This window comes from Nanorana parkeri, unplaced genomic scaffold, assembly GCF_000935625.1.
Source record: "Nanorana parkeri isolate BGI_ZX_2015 unplaced genomic scaffold, ASM93562v1 scaffold1734, whole genome shotgun sequence".
Classification (NCBI taxonomy): domain Eukaryota; kingdom Metazoa; phylum Chordata; class Amphibia; order Anura; family Dicroglossidae; genus Nanorana; species Nanorana parkeri.
The window spans coordinates 101,259-112,307 of record NW_017308002.1 but is presented as its reverse complement, the minus strand read 5'-3'; the positions used below and the strand labels follow the sequence as shown (position 1 = coordinate 112,307).

At 44.3% G+C, this 11,049-nt stretch overlaps 1 protein-coding gene across 1 annotated transcript in view; it reads right to left on the bottom strand.

Moving 5' to 3' along the window:
- Nucleotides 1-11,049, bottom strand: part of ELF5 (E74 like ETS transcription factor 5) — a 28,106-nt gene that overhangs the window by 16,007 nt on the left and 1,050 nt on the right. The gene's annotated exons all lie outside the window — the stretch shown is intronic.

Below are 11,049 nucleotides of genomic sequence, written 5' to 3'. Positions count from 1 at the left end.
AGCTAGATTCCTATTGGCTATTGCACTTTGCAATAACCAATAGCAAACTAGGTAATGTACCCGCCCACTGCTGCTGTCAATCAGCAGAGGGGGACCTGAATTTTTCTATCAGGTCCTCTTCTGGTGATTGAAAGCAGCAGAGGGCGGGTGCAATAGCTAGTTTGCTATTGGCTATTGCAAAGTGCAATAGCTAATAGGAATCTAGCTATGCAAAGTGCAATAGCCAATAGGAATCTAGCTATGCATTCTTATGCCTTTTTAAAAATATTCTGACGACTGCAGCTGTCAGAATACTAAAAACAAAATCAGAAAAAAAACCTGCAGATAGCAAAGAAGCTATTGCTTCCTGTGCTATCTGCCATCATTTCAGGGGGGTGCTCTCTCCCAGCCCCCCTAACCCCCCTCCGCGGATGGGGGGGGGGCGTAGAGGGCAATCTCCCTGAAATGAGAAGGACACCTCCCTGAAATGGCTTCTTTCAGGTTGGGATCCCTGATAATGTTATATTGTTTGTCACAACACCTGTAAATCTGTGTTGCTGAACAGCTTGGTCTACAGGCAAATGTGCAGGAAAATATAAATAAAGGTTTTTGAAATGAACACAGGAACTCATATGCCAAATATTATCAATAGGCCCCGTTCAAGCCTCAGTCTGTGTCCAGGTGCGGTCTTACATCATGGGGCCTTACAGGTATTGACCACATACGGTTACCAGAACACAATAGTTTTTGCTATATTGGGCCTTTAACCTATCCCATAAACCCTTTAAATGTATCTATGGTCACAAGCTAAAACTAAATCCGTATTTCTTTATTGAATTTCCATACGAATTTCCATTCCTATCCCACTCCTAATAACCAGATCCATCTAGAAGTCTGTAAACTGACTTATTGAAGATGCCCACAGGATGGACTTCCTCAATGCACTGACACAATTTGCACCTCTTTGTGTCATCACTGTCACAGAGCCTGCCCTCTGAACTACAACTCAACATCTGAACAATGTAACAGCATCATTGTTTGCTGGAAGCAATGCATGATGGGGTATGTAGTCTTGAGAAATGGAGATTGCATCACATCAAGCAGCCGGGAAAGAGAAGCAAAGCACACTGGGAATGCAGGAAGGTGGTGAAAGTGATGGGAGACGGAAGGCAGCACTCACTACACTTTTTTTTAATGTCAGCTTTGATTGCATTATCAGAAACAACTCTACTATGTATTCCAATTACAATGCTGATGTTATACCAGGAGAGGATATGCTCGGACTTTGCAACGCCTTTAATTGCAGCCTGCAGGGGGTTTGGAAATGTACTGGACCCATACAGAGGCAGGTGACACCAAGCTAAGACTAGTACAAATAAACATAGAAATAAGTGACAATGGCTCACAATGAGCGGGCTCTGCCAAGAGTAAATGTAGATCTGGCATGAAATGTCACCAAATGCTGGCCTAAGCCTTCACAGCTCAGCGAGATAATGACATGAATTGTGGCTGCACCTCAACCATTAGACAGAGTTGTAACACAAACTAAAAAAGCAGGGTATCTAGACCCCAAAACAAAAAATTTAATATACTGCAGAGTACTGAGCACCCTGCTGGCCTCTCCCCCCAGCTATTATCTGCCTGCAGTGGCGTAACAACCGGGGGTGCGGGGGGGTCACTTGCCCCGGGCGCAGGACTGAGGGTTAATGTGCAGATAAGCAGATCAGATTTCAGCTTTAACTTTTGAGGAACGTCATCAATAAAATGACTGAAGCAGAGAGAAAAGTGAGATCCGCGAGGAGATTAGAAGGCTGTGGACTTCTTTTCAGAAGAACTACCATCTTCGGAGTTTCTATTCCAACTCCAGTTGTATTAGGCTGCACTAAACCCCCTTGTTCCCCTGGGAATAGGACCCTGGTCAGAGCTCTTCCTGTAAACTAGCATAGTCAGGACAGCTGGGGTGGTTAGTAGGGAGATAAGTGTCGTGATTTTCGGCAAATTTGATTTAGCCCAAAAAAATACTGATTTTGCAATAACAAATGTAAATTTAATTTTTTTTAACTACTTTTTTTTCTTTATTTATTGTGTGGTTTCTGTATATTTTGAGTAGTTTAATTCCCATGCTCAGTGTTCTATGTATTTGTGTCCACCCCCCTTTTTTTTGTTATTCTGTCTGTTGTGCTTTGTCACTGTAATTTTTTTTATTTTAGTATTTATACTGTCTTTTTTGTTCTTTCTAAAACAAAGGAAAAGTGATACTGAAGTAAATGAGGGGTCCTTCCCCCACAAAAACAGGTCCGGGATGGTTGAGAGGAGTTTTGGCAACCCTCAGGACCCATTTAAAGCCCATTGATCCCTTAAAAACTGTCAAAAACCTTCCCCATTGACTCTAACGCATCCCTTTAAAATGACAAAATTTTACCAAATTCTCCTGATTCTCACCGAAATTTTGGGAAAAGGAAAGTATCTGTTACTGCTCATGCATTGTAGTGATTTTGCTGAACTTGATGTCGCTGTGAAACAGCAACTCGACCCCCACCAAAATTATGTCAAAATAACTTTCTAATTCCCTATGCGGTACTGGTTAGCGAGTTGGCTTAGAAAAAAAAAAATCCCCGACGTTGTGTGGCTTGGCTTTGGCCTCTTAAAACCACCAAATGCTGAGTAAAACTGGTTCCTCCTCAAAGAGCTCTCTGCAATTCTTCATGAACCTTTTTCCAAATTTACAAAAACACGGACGCCTTGGATCAGCCCGAATTGAATCCAGCCCAATAGGACATCACTATTTCTAGTCAACGGGAAAACGTTTGGATCAACCCTTCAGCCCCCCTTCTTTTCTTTATTCCCCATCTATGTTTCAATCTCGCTCTACCCCCTTCCTCTATTATCTTCATTTCACTCATTGCCTCTGAGTCACAAGAGCGGGCGTCTAACTTGTATACGTGGTCCAGGCCCACAAACTGGGTACCCAGCTCAAGGGCCACGTCACCTTTATGCACAGCTCTATTTACCACCTCCACAAACACACAGGAACACCAGGGCAAGTCCCTCCCCTCCTCCCTTCTCCGAGCTAGTAGATGGACATTTGCTGGAGACTCTTTCCCTTGTGGTCTTGTACTGGACAAGAGGTTCAGGGAAGCCGAGCTGAAAGAGTTGGAGCTGTTAAAAAACATGACTGTAAGTGCTTTGGCAAAAACAAATTCTTTTCTGGGCAATGTATATATGTCTGATCTGGATTCATGATTAGAAATAAGTTGGAGAGTTATTCTAAATTTTGCATTGTTTTGGAATTCTCTGAGGATGACACAATATCATGGTAGCATGTCCGTTCAGGCTCTGTTGTTGTGTCACGACCTTCAGATCACCTTCTGATACAATTTCATCACCTATTTTCTGCTTCTTCCTTGTGAAACGTTGCGGCGCTTGTAAACATGGGCGGATTTGGGGTAAGAATTTAATATAAGATGAGGACTCTATGAAGGAATCCTGCCCTGCAATTGTTATCGAGATGTAGAACACAAACAAGGCATTGTCCCCCGCATCAACATGGCTTTTGTCATCCCACGCCCTGTGTCACCACACATACACACACACGCCCACGCACGTTTTCAACATCACGGCTGTGAAGAGTGTCACCGTCTGTACCTGCTTTTTTGGTGCAGGCTCCAACAATGAGTCAACTGTTTTTATCTAAATACCATCGAAAACTAAAATTAGCAAGTGGCTCCATTACTGCAGGCTGGTCATGTGACACAGGAAAAAAAATATGCGCCTCCATCTTGAATAAAAGTTATACTGAACTTGGTGTGACCAATAGGGATGAGCGAAACCGAGAGCCTTCGTTTCCCTGAAAATTAGGAGAAAATTAGGAAATTTGGGGAATATTTTACCATTCTGGTGCAATGCTTTGGAGTTAATGGGGAATGCGAATTTAAAGGGTATGTAAACCCCCAAAATTAACTTCTCTTAGGGCTGATATAGGGCCTGGCAAATCCGGAACACATGTACCGGGACCATGCGATCGCGTGCAGTTGCATACAGCATTTGCCGTGCGGCCCTATTGATTTCAATGGGGTTACATCCACGCGGCAATCGCTGATAAAGGTACATGTACCATTTTCTGCGACACATGACGCATGGCTGATTGCACAGGCAGGAATCCGCGTGATCCGCCCGGTGCGACTGGGGTGCCATTAGAAAAGAATGGCACCGCCAGCGCAATCAGTGGTGGTGTGCGACTCCGTGACCGCACAGCAATCTGCGTGGTTTTGTGCACGATTGCAGCACGGTCACGGATCACGCAAGTGTTAACTTGGCCTTATTTGGTCCATTTTGGTCCGGTATCCTTTATATAGAAGCATATATATATACGGCAGCATGGAGGGTGGGCCTTGATGCCCATGCCGCATATATTTGCGTTGCTGTGTTGTTCAGCATACCTAGGCTGTTACTGACTGATGATCAGGAGCTGGAAGGGTGGGCTTCAGATTATGTCATCACTGTGCAGCCAATCACAGTGAATGAATTATAAGGAGCCCCTCCTACTGGCATGTAGGGTAACGGCCCACTTGAAGGGCTAGCTCCTGCAGACGGCAAGGGGGTAAAGCAGTGGCCTCAGGCGGGGGGTACGGCCCGCACCTGGGTGACACCATTGGAGGGGTGACTCCAAAATGACTGACAGTAATTTTGGTGTCGTCCCCTCTAAAAAGTCAGGCACTTGGTCATGGCCCGAGACCCCAACAGTGTCAGAAGAGAGGAGGGGACCCGGCGGCATATCTCAGCCCGCCGGGTGAACATCCCCTCCTTTCTCTGCCGGCGTCCTTCACTAAGATGGCCTCCGGCAGGCGTCAATTAGATGACCGCGTATGCGAGTTGATGTCACGGTGGGGTGTCACCCGGTCTCAGTTCCAGGTGACACCCGGCCTCGGGACGCCGCTGGGGTAAAACAGAGCTCCGGGCAAATCAAATCTTAGCCCTTGCAGTGTGGCTATCCCCACTATGCAAGGTTAGGGGGCAGCCCCACTGGGGGTGACAGTCTGTTCTTTGTTTCAGGCCGGACGATGCAGCTGTTACTTTGCCTCAGCAATCGCATTGTACTCATTGTTCTGCCGATCAGCGGCGTGTATTATCCTGGAAATGATCGTGTGTCTATTTGTTTTTGATTGCTGCACTTCAATATTAATATGAAGTCAATACAGAGTGTATGTTATGATATGGTATAATATGGGGTATTATATGGCATTAGTTAAACCTATTTAAATAGTAGCTCTCAAGCAACCAGAAACAACATTTAACCGGAATCTACCAATCCCTGCGGATGTTGGATAACGGGGTGTTTCTGTATATAGGATTTTCAATTCTTTTTATAGAAACATTTCAAAATCAATAATTTAAAACATGTAAAAAGAGATCAATTTGTGTACCAGAGAAACAGGAAGTGCTGGCAAATCTCTCCATTGGGGACACAAAGAGTAACACAGCACAGAGTACATAAGAGTTATAGCATACGTAGGCTTTTGATTACTATCAGTGCTATCCTGTCCTACATTTTGTGTCCCGGTGTCACTGAGACAGGAAGTGAGGGGTGATATCCCAAGTGTAGTCACAGACAGCCACATCAAGCTGAAAGTTCTAATCCCTCCACACTCTATTACTAAATAAAGTTTCAGTTGGAGTTTGGTCTGAACACGCTTGCAGCGTTCTGTGCGCATAAAAATGAATCGTGATCATTGAAATTGTGTTCGGGGGTTTAGAAGCTGTCATATGATGGAGCAATGCGATACAACAGTCCGTGCGTCAGAGCCGTGTTGTCAGCGGCGATTGTTTCACAAGCTTATGCAATGCGCTCGTTCTCATAACGACTGGGAAACTTTATTACTTCCCATTGGTTTTATTGACATTAAAGCTGAACTCGCGGCAGATAGAAAAGGCAACGAATAAAGCAGAACTCCGGGGGAATGTTTTTATGAACCCCTACAGTGGGGCTACGTTTGCACTGCAAGGGTTAACTGCCCCTTTTGCTCTAGGGAGGGAAATAACAAAGTTATACTCACCTGATTCTCAGTGCCGGCTGGCACTTAGACCGCTCCCTGGAGCCTCTCGACCCCTCCACTACTGCAATGGTATGTCCCTCGGCATCCTCACATCCTATACACTGTCTATAGAACGTGATGACTCAGGGACCTTAGACCGCTGCAGCGGAGGGGGAGAGAGGCTCCAGGGACAGGTCTAAGTGCCAGTTCGCTCCAAGAATCAAGTGAATATGACTTTATTGTTTTCCTCCCAAGACCCACATTTCACCCTATGGGGAAAAGCCCTGACCCCATAGTTCTCCTTTAATAATAAATTATATAATAATAATAAAAATTCACCAAGTTCTTCTTTCATGCAGCTCTGCAATCATTAATAAATAATTCCCAATTGTAAGCTCTCAGGAGCAGGGCCCTCCTAACCCCCCTGTACTGAAATTGTATTGAGAGCAAACAAGGTATTGAGGGCAATACCATGTTTTCTATTATTTTTGTTCTTGTTGTTTATATTGAAAAATGTTGATTTATAAATAAAGAATTAAAGAAATAAAAACAAATTGTATTGTAACTGTACGTTCTCCCTCCATTTTGTAAAGTGCTGCGCAGACAGTTGGCGCAATATAAATCCTGTATAATAATAATAATAATAATTAAAGAGGACCTGCATTCGAAAATCAAAATTTGCAGAATTCTAATCGTCTGCCCCCCAACTTTTTTTTAAAAGAAAGAACATTCTTTTTTAATTTACTCTTTTTTTGTTTTTTTCCCCTATGCTGGCCCCACCCCCTTGGCCATTTATTTCTCCTCTTGTAGCCTCCTGGGCTACCAACTTCATGTATCCCAGGAGGCTGCAGGAGGAGAATCCCTTCCATTCAGCTAAACAGATCCAAGCTAGTAGACAGACGGCTGCTGGACCTTGTGCTGGACCTTGTTATCTTGTACAGGACAGGAAGTTCAGGGAAGCCAAACTGAGAGTTGGAGCTGCTTGGGATCATGAAGACTGAAATACTTTGTTGGAGAAGGAATGGTTGTTGGTCTGAATGTATTATTGAAAGAAAGCTTAAGAGTTTAGTATTACATTAAGGGCTTGTTCACACCAAATCCGGACCAGATCTGCATGAGTTTCTGCACATGCAGTGATTTGCTCTGCTCTGGAACTGAACGCTCTGGTGTGAACTTGAGCTCAAAATACCATTGGAATACATTGGATGCATTTTTGATGCGTTCTGTAACTGCTCTGCTCTGCATCTGCTCCGCGCTTGGTGTGAACCAGCCCTAAACTGTGTGACAAGGTGCAGAAATATACAACCTGGTGGGAAGTAATCCCTCATATACCGTGTGGTAGGGCTATGCCATGTGAGCCACTCTTTACTACAGGGGTGGGCAACTCCGGCCCTCCGGCTGTGCTTTAACTCCAAATCCCAACGTGCCTTTGCCCCCGGGAGTCATGCCTGTAACTGTCAGTGTTGCAATGCCTCATGAGACTTGTAGATCCACAACAGCTGGTGGGCCAGAGTTCCCCACCCTGGGTCTATGGTAACTATAAAGTCTTCCTCCTAAGCAGCTTTTGGAAGAAATGGATTGCAGTCGATGAAAGATCCGTGTTGCCGCGCTTCCAGCGATTTGTAACACTGTTGTTCATCATTTGGGGCTGGCTACAGAAGTGGCAGACGTAGCAGCCGCTCATGACTCCAACCAGCAATCTATGACACTTAGAGCAGTGGTTCTCAACCTGTGTAACCTCAGGACACACATTAGTCCTTGGTCATTTAGTCACGACTCAAGTTGAACTGCAATGGAACGCATGGCATGTGGTACCGCGTGTTCCAATGCGGGTGAACTGTGGGTGGGAGATGCATTTGGGATGCCATTCAAATGAATGGCAATGCAATGCACTCCCACATCAGAATGATGGAGCGCTATCCATATGTGCATCACCTGTAGAGGTTCCAGGAGCCAGAATGTGACATCACTCCGGTCCAGGCACCTCTACAGGACAGGCAAGGGTGCTGTGAGCAATGCACCTATGGATGAAGCTCCCCCGCAGCCATACACCCAGCCCACCCCACCTCAAGCTGACACTCGGCACCAGGCAGCATATTTAGAATGGCTGCTCGGCGCAAGAACTGACAGTGCTGTGCTAGGGGGAGGCAGAGGAGCCTCTCACCTAGAAAAGTGGAAGGCATGCGGCGACCCACTAAACATGGGGTCGCGACCCACTTTTGGGTCACGACCCACCAGTTGAGAACCAAGGACTTAGAGCTAAACGACATGCTTTTATTATAATTATTATTATTATATAAAACCACCTACGTAGTTCAGCCCCGAGGCTTCTGTCACACCTACTATGTATCAGAGTTAAGGAGCCGCTCCGAATATTTCCTCTGGAGATCTGCGGTTGGTTTAGAGCAGGGGTAGGCAACCTCGGCACTCCAGCTGCTGTAGAACTACAAGTCCCATGAGGCATTGCAAGACACTGACTGCCACAGGCATGACGCCCAAAGCAGAGGCATGGTGGGATTTGTAGCTTCAGCACAGCTGGGGTGCAGAGGTTATCTATCTCTGGTTTAGATGTTACTGTCATAGCTGGATACAATGTAGTATAGATGAACCTTGACTGATCGCACACTGCTTCAATCATGTGTGGCCGATCAAAGGTGCTACTTAAAGGAGAACTATGAGGTGAGTGCTTTTCACTCACCTCATAGTTCTAGCCGACCTGTGACAATGAGACTGTCACAGGTCGGCTCAGTAGATCGGGAGGTGAGCGAACACATACCGGCGTTCGCTCACTTCTCCATCCTGTCACGGCTCTCAGCCATGACAGGGGAGTGGCTGCATTCCCCCCGCCCCACTCCAATCCTCCAGAGCTGACTGGCGGAACGGACGGGGGCGGGTACAGCTGGCTCTGCCTCTAGATAGGCAGAGCCAGCTGTCACTCACGCAGCTGGGCGGATCCAGACATAATTGTCGGGATCCGCTTCAGCTGCGGCGTCTAAGTATACCGGGGGCTGTAGCTCACGGTATACTGAGCCTAGGGTGACGGGAGGACGCTAGTTTGTGTCCTCCCGTTACCCTAAGGAGAACTATGGGGAAAAGCCCTAACCCCGTAGTTCTCCTTTAAGATCAGAACCTGAATCAGAAGCCGTGTACATGATTTGAAAGTAAAATGGTATAAATACATTGTAATGGCATTTTACACAAGATGTTAGGTTTACGCCATTTAAAAAAGTTTTAGTAGGAAATAATGGCAAGAGAAAAATAAATAAATAAATAAACAAATGAAATAATAATAATAAATTAAAAACAAAAAATATATATATATATTTATAAAACAAACTTTATAAACAGTGGAAATAATGGAAAGAAATACTTTGCTGGGTGATGTATATTTGTTTCATGATTTAAAAAAAAAGTTTTGGAAGTTTAATACTACTTTAATTATGAATTACCACAAGCTCATTTATCATTTATAAGACTTTTCTATATCAATGTAAACTTTAGGGACTCTCCCGACTTCTTCATTTCAAGCATAATTGCCAAAAAATGAATTTATTTAATTCCAGAACGATTGGAAATGTGCAGGAAACCCAGCGACTACCTGAATTCTTGTTCTTTACCGTCATCACTTTTCAGACTCTTTTTGTCTAAATTTCTGTACATTTTGGTCTACACGTAGAGATCTGGATTTTATGAGTTGGCCTTTCACATAATGTCATATCTTCCTTTTAAACCCAAAACAAAAACAAAATCTCTATAGGTTGAACTTGATGGACTTGTGTCTTTTTTCAACCTGACTAACTATGTAACAAAATGTGATTATATTGCAACTTACCAGTCCTTAGTTATGGTGGCTGCATTCTTTTTTTTTATTTTTTTTTACCTTTTTGCCTTTATTGTCACATGGCGATCCTGCCAGCAACACACTTCCTGTCATAGGGTGACAACACTCACAATGCTGCATTTATGGAGGAGAAGTGTTGCCATTCTAGGACAGGACTACAGCAACTCCTCTTCTCCATAACATAGGGGACGGTGCTTGTTGGTTCACAGAGATATCTGGGAACAATGTAACTGATAACAATCAGTACTGGCAGAAAGCACAGGAAGTTATCAGCTGACAGGATTTCTGGCAGGATCAATGGGTATTTCTTTTTTTTTTGCACTTATAGAACAGATATAACAAAACACTTTCAATGGTATTTAATGGACCAAAATGGAGCAAATAAGTTAATAAATAAGTTCATTGTTAGGGTTCACGTGCACTTTACAAATTGGAATCCTTACAGAAGCTATGCAATAACACAGAAGAGATATGAAAATAAGAATTGCATCATCAAATAGGCAAGTGGTCTTTTTTAGCTTTGGTTATCCCCTGGTGCTCATACGATCCTTTCACCCATCCTCCAATCCCAATGGCAAATACTAAAAATGTTCAACAGGTGAGCCGTACTACTGTGTACATGGAGGCATGAAGGGATGCCGTGTCTAGATGTGCTGTTGTCTGTTGGAGATAACTGTAGACACCTCCAGACAGACCTTCTGGCAATGACGTAAAACTGTATCTAGGTTTTAAATAGATACTTTCTTAAAAGCAACATTTTTTCCTCAATTTAAAAGTTTGGGAGCAGGAAGAGTTTTTATTACAGTTGAACCAATCAGCTTCTCTCTTCAGTTTGTACTGTTAAGCTTTCAAGATAAAAGAGAGAAGTGAGTTGGTTGCCATGGACAACTGCTCCAAATTCTGTCTGCTCCAGTTTTGATAAATTCCCCCCTATGTGTCTACAATAAAGTCCTCCTAACAAGACGCTATAGAATGTATACTGAACTACGCATGTGCATTCTTGGAACACCTCGGTGGCGGGATGAATGAATGCGCATGAGCAGCAGTTGGGTGACCCCAGCCCAGCTACTTAAGATGGTTGAGGATCCCAAGCCTGGAAGGGGGGGTATTGGTGCTTGCAATGGAGCTGCTGATGCCGCATTGCTGCACGGGAGGTGAGTATTAAAGTAATTTACAAACACATGTGAAGGGGGCAAC